The sequence below is a fragment of the Rhinopithecus bieti genome, unplaced genomic scaffold (assembly GCF_001698545.2).
Source record: "Rhinopithecus bieti isolate Rb0 unplaced genomic scaffold, ASM169854v2 scaffold_31823, whole genome shotgun sequence".
NCBI classification, from domain to species: domain Eukaryota; kingdom Metazoa; phylum Chordata; class Mammalia; order Primates; family Cercopithecidae; genus Rhinopithecus; species Rhinopithecus bieti.
Genome location: NW_016814121.1, coordinates 2,544,942 through 2,550,941, shown reverse-complemented (window position 1 = coordinate 2,550,941; position 6,000 = coordinate 2,544,942). Strand labels below are relative to the sequence as shown.

The 6,000-nt window shown below is 43.9% G+C and overlaps 1 protein-coding gene across 1 annotated transcript in view; it reads left to right on the top strand.

The window, feature by feature from the left end:
• Positions 1 to 6,000, top strand: part of NUP214 (nucleoporin 214) — a 112,203-nt gene that overhangs the window by 93,698 nt on the left and 12,505 nt on the right. The window lies entirely within an intron of this gene.

The window sequence follows — 6,000 nt, the reverse complement described above, 5'->3', positions numbered from 1 at the left end:
TTTTTGAGACAAGAGTTTCGCTCTGTCACCAAGGCTGGAGTGCAGTGGCGTGATCTTGGCTCACTGCAAGCTCCACTTCCCAGGTTCACGCCATTCCCCTGCCTCAGCCTCCCGAGTAACTGGGATTACAGGCGCCCGCCACCACGCCTGGCTAATTTTTTGTAATTTTTATAGTAGAGACGGGGTTTCACAGTGTTACCCAGGAGGTCTTGATCTCCTGACCTTGTGATCCACCTGCCTTGGCCTCCCGAAGTGCTGGGATTACAGGCGTGAGCCACCGTGTCCAAACCTTTTTTTTTTGAGACAGAGCGTTGCTCTGTCGCCCAGGCTGGAGTGCAGTGGCACAGTCTCGGCTCACTGCAACCTCCCGGATTCAAGCAATTCTCCCAGCGTAGCCTCCTGAGTAGCTGGGATTACAGGCGCCGGCCACCAAGCCTGGCTAGTGTTTGTATTTTTAGTAGAGATGGGGTTTTACCGTGTTGGCCAGGCTGGTCTTGAATCCTGACCTCAGGTGATCTGCCCACCTCAGCCTCCCAAAGTGCTGGAATTACAGGTGTGAACCACCGTGCTCGGCCTTAAAAATTCTTTGTTGAGCTGTGTATTCATGGTTGGAAATGAAAGAAATCTGTTTGTGTAGATCTATTATCCTGCTGCTCAGACAGAGGCTGAGATTAGAAGTTGGGAGCCTGTCCTGTTTGTCTCAGCTTCTCTCATTTAATATGCTCTACATGAAGTTTCTCTCATCTGTTGTGCTGTGTGAGATCTCCATGAATCATGAGCTAGTGTTCTGCAGTCATGACGGATGTTTCCTTAATATTAAGGCCTATGCAGTTAGCAAAACTTTCTATCCTGATTTGCCCTTCTAAATTCCTAAATCAAAACTAGTCATTTTTTTAGTTCAGCCTGGGCAACACAGCAAGACCCCATCTCAAAAACCAAACAAACAGAAACCTAGTTTTTTTGTTGTCACTGTCCACTCCACTAATACATAAGGAAAGATTACTTGTCAAGAGACACATACCTTTTAATTCGTGAAATTACATAATCAGAAGTTTTTGTTCTTTAGGTTTCAGTTGGCCAGGAGGGATTTAGAATTCTGAATCTTAGAAATCAAGTCTAGTAGTTTTCAAAAACCATTTTTGCCAATGAATTCTTAAGTAGCATCCTGACAAGGAAAAACAAAAGTAAGTTCATGCTGAAGCAGGGGTCAAGAACTCCAAGACACACAGCTGGCTGGCACCACACGACTGTGAGGCTCCATAGCACATACTTTGAAAACATCGTCCTTTTATGGCTCTTCATTTTCCATTGAGGAAACAAGCCCAGAATGCTGAGGTCACAGAGCGAGAAAGTCACAGATGCAGAGCTCAGCTAGACTGTATGTCACATGCCAAACACAGAATCTGGCACAGAATAGACACTAACATGCTCCACTACAGTTAGAAATGTGGGTTTATCCCAGAGTTAAGGTATCATATGTGAGGTTGTGTTACTGGCCAATTTTGTTGAAAGTTAAATGTGTCATATCCCTATAAATTTACTCATTTACTCATTCATTTACTCATCTCTAATGCCATGGCTCTTGACGGTCAATGAGTTGCCTTTTGTCAGTGGCTGGCTGCAGCTGGTTTGCACGGACACAGGAGGGCCAGCCATGCACATCTTCCCAATTGCTCGTTTGGTGACATCGTGTGGGGTAGCCTGAAATTAGCCATTGTAGAGTATTGATATCATGGAAATCAGAAAACCCTACAAACCAGGACTCCCCAGCCTGTCAAACATTACTGGCTAATTCTTTTAATTCTGGTTTAAAATAAACACATAACTATTCTTGATACCAGATAACCCGTTAGTCTTCATCTTCTAAATGTTGGCTGTTAACTATAAACCAACAATTTACATGTGTGCCTAAGGGAAGTTTAAGTGATTTTAAGGAGTTGAGGAAACACTTAACATTATATTATTTTTAAAAACTAAGTATATGATTTTATTTCAACAGTTTTTGGGGGTACTAAGTGTATGATTCGATAATGAAAGGGACAGGAATTTTTTTAACCCTGAGAGCCACCAAGTACAGGATAAGAGGAAGGAACAGTGGAGAAGGAAGAGCTGGGAGTCGTCTGGGGAAAGTCATTGTCCTCACCATAGTACTCAGGATACTTTCTGCAGAATTATCAGTGACAGCCTCTTTCTCCTTAGGTGGCTCTGCATCATTTGATGCTTTGAGCACCACTTCTTTCCTGGACTGTATGAACTGATTCTCCTGGTTCCTTCTGCCTTTCAAACAGTTCTTCCTCTGCTCCTCTTCTTTTCTCTACATTCTCTCCTTCCCCACACCAACCCCTCACTCCCCGCCCCATTTTGCTATGGGGCATTCCCCATGGTCCTCTGGTTCATCACAATCTTCTTCTCCCTTCCCCCTGGCTCTTCCATTGTGATCTAAAAATCCATGCCAAACTGAGTCTTAAGACTGCATTTATTTTGCCCCTTTTCCTACTCGAAACCCTTGGACAGCTTCCCACTGACTATAGGATAAAGTCCAAACAAACTTGAAACTGGAATTCAGGGCCCTCCTTGAGCTGGCCCCAAAGTGCCTTTCTGACTGTACTCAGTTCCCCAGGATGTTCCTTCTGGTTTGGCCAGTTTGTCTGCTTGCTGTCCACACAGCATCCCTCCCTCACTTCCTCCAGGTTCACATGGCATCCTGCACCCACCTTCTGAGCCTGTCCTTCTTTTTAAGGATGAATGCGAGGCTGTTACTGTGTGCAGTGCACCTTTGCCTGAGGGTCATTCAGGCCCATCATGATTGCTCCCTCTCTGGAAATCCTGCGGCCCTTGGATTTCATCACTACACAAACCATCAAGCAGAAAGAAACCAGCCTTTATAAATCACCCACTGTGTGCCAGAAGCTCAATGCACGTGAGCTAACCACTTCTTACAACGGTGCTTTTAGATGTGGCTGTCCCCATTTCACTAATAGGAAAATCAGGTCCAAGAGGAGATATAGACTGCAGAAGCTGCACAGCTATTCAGTGGCATAGCCAGGATTTAGTCCAGATGCTTTTCCCGAGCTCTGATGGGCCATGTTTACATAACGTCTCCCAGGTATGCCTTTTTGGGCAACACTTATGCATGGAAAAGACCCCATTATAGAGAATTATTTGAGCAGTTCTCTTTGTGACATTTATGCCCTGGGCTGCTTAGCCCTGAAACTGCCCACTGTACCCCCGAGACATCATGAGAACTATAACAATGACCAGGAGAGACAAGCTGAGAACACCAGTGCTTGGAGTTGGCATGTTCTGTATCCAGAAGCTCAAAGCTTGCAAGAAGGGCTTCTCTCTGTCATTCCCATAGACTCTACTAAAGAAAACCTGTGAACTCATGGGGTCATCTAAAAGTCACCACCACTGTGGATTGTTACCCATAAGGACCTGTTGCCTCCTTGAGTATTGTCCTGAGGACACTCTGTAGGGCCATTCCCAGCACATTCTTTCTGTTTAGGGTCCTGAAAGACATATTTGTCTTGTCAGGAGATGAAGAAACCATTTGATGATGATCATGTGGGTTCACGGGTCCCTCTACAACTGTTCTTGAAGAAAACATCTTGGAAAGTATCCTGGGCAAGAGCTTCTTGAGAGACCCCTTCGGAGTGTGCATTGCAGTCTTGTTCAGTGACTTTAGACCTGCGGGATGAAATGGGGCCTGGTCTGGTTCTCTTTGTGTCAAATTTAATTACTATCCAGTTTATATTAAGTATAATTTAAATCAGATTGGCTCAGGCACGCATATTGGATTATGCTAGTGTTTTTGCCAAATAAAAGACCAAAGAGGATCCATGTTTTGCCAGCAGGGCAGAAGCCCAGAGCAGATGCCAGTCTTACCTGTACTTGGCACCCCTAAAGTGTCAGTCACAGATGGCTATGCAAAGACAAACTTGTTTTTTTTACTGGATAGTTTATTTACAAATCAAAAAGAATCTTCTATAGTGAAATATTGTTCTGTTCGCCAAGATATTCTCTTTTGGTAATATGAGAATATGGTAACGTATTTTCAAAAGCTAGAGATTGTGTTATTTTGGAACCATTAGGAGAAAACCAAGAAACACATTGTTGACATTAGAAACAGAGTCGCAGTCATTATTTTATGCTACTATGTTTAAGAGCAGTTTAAATCAATGGTAAAATGTCTCAACATGCAGAGCTCCTGGAGAGACTAAATGAGAGTGATTACAGCTTTAATGGTGTCATTCTTGGGATCTTTTAAAAATGAAAAGGATTTCATTATCTCCTGCTGACCTGCTGAGTGTCTTACTAGCTGAAGTGTGATTGAGATGTGGAAGGAGGAGGCTGAAGGAACAGAGAAGGGCAGCAGCCTTTTCTGAGGGTCCACAACATATCACACTAGTGCCCTGTGTGCATCATGTTATCTTCCCAGCATCCCTTGCAGAGTCAGAATTGCTGTCCTGTTCTATGTGTGGGGAAACTGGAACTTAGTTAGTTAAGTTCTTGCCCAGGGTCATACAGCTATTAGGTAATCTCACCCGGGTCTGACTGCAAACTTCACTGCTTGTTCCACTGTGATATGCCGTAAAGATTTTAAAGTCAAAGAGTTTTAAACAGAGAAAAAGATAAAAAAGCCCAAAGATTTCTAAATGATCTCTGACTTCCCACCACTATCCCAGTAAAATCATTTCACCTCTCATTTCATATGGTTGTACCAAATTTCTCCAAGAGGATTCAACCCCAGTCTTGCCTTTGAATTTGTTTGCTATTTGAATTTTGCATTGCTAGCACTAACAAAGTGCAAAATTGCAGCCCTCTGTTCTTGAAATATGAAGTAAACGGAATGGCTGAGAAGCCTGTTTTTCATCTCCAGTGTCAAATGTACTGCCATTGAAGGAATCAAACTTAACTTTGGGCTAGCTCAATAAGGGGAAGGTCAAACTGCTCAGGAGGCCGTTTTGTGGGACTCCATCAAGGGATAAATTATCCTGTGGTACCGAGTTATGAGGGTGATACAAAGGGATTTCTTAACCACCCAGCTGCCAATGCCTGACATACCCGACATGTGGGTCCTTAGCCAAGCTCTCAAATTGTCAGCTGTGTTTTTCTAGGGCAGTGACCATAATGTGATGGGCCAAGCATATTGTATTACTGGTGCCTGGAAATTTGAGGTGACTGGGTCCCAAAGTGAGGCCACTCACTTCCTGGATTGTGGATTAAGAGCATTGCATCTGGATGTATTAACCGTGTTGGCTCTCCTGTTAGGGTCGGTTTGTAGGAGCACAAGTTGAGAGACCTGAGGAGGTGACAGGTTAATGGCGGGGGGCACCCCTTCCAACAGCTCAACTTTGAAAATGATGTTAAGTGCTCCCCCTCCTCCAGTCCTCTCATTTCACCTTCCCTGTGAACACCTGACTGGCTTAGGGAGAGACTGGTCCTTTATTACCCACCCAGTGATTACCCAGAGCATACGCTGTGCATCCCATTTATGCCTTGTGTCTTTGGGCATCCACTCCACTTCAGGATAGTTTCTCCCTGCCTTGTGGGCATATATTTAATAAAACACCCGTCCAGACGTGGTAGGAAATGTGAGTTATTCCTTCCCTTCCCACCACTCCCCCTCCCCCCCCAAAAAAAGTCTGAAAACTCTGACATATCCTATGCTGTATTTGAGTGACAGCTTCTGTGTATGTAGACTTTGGCTATTTATTGTCTGTCAGGTTTGCATTTCTTGTAACAGGTGAAAAAAAATTCTCAGCCATCTTGGTTTTTAGTAGTTTCTTTTTTTCCTTTAATTCTTGGAGTGAATTCAGTGCATAGTTGAGAGAGGGCGAATGACCCCCTAGATAAGTATCTAAAAGGTCAAGGGCTTCATTAAACCTCTTAGAGGAAATCTGACTGGAAGTCTTGCTAGCCTCTTTCACATTCTTCAAACCATCCCTATATCCCCTTGGATCAAAGATAGGAGCACCATGATTTTTCTCATTTCACTGC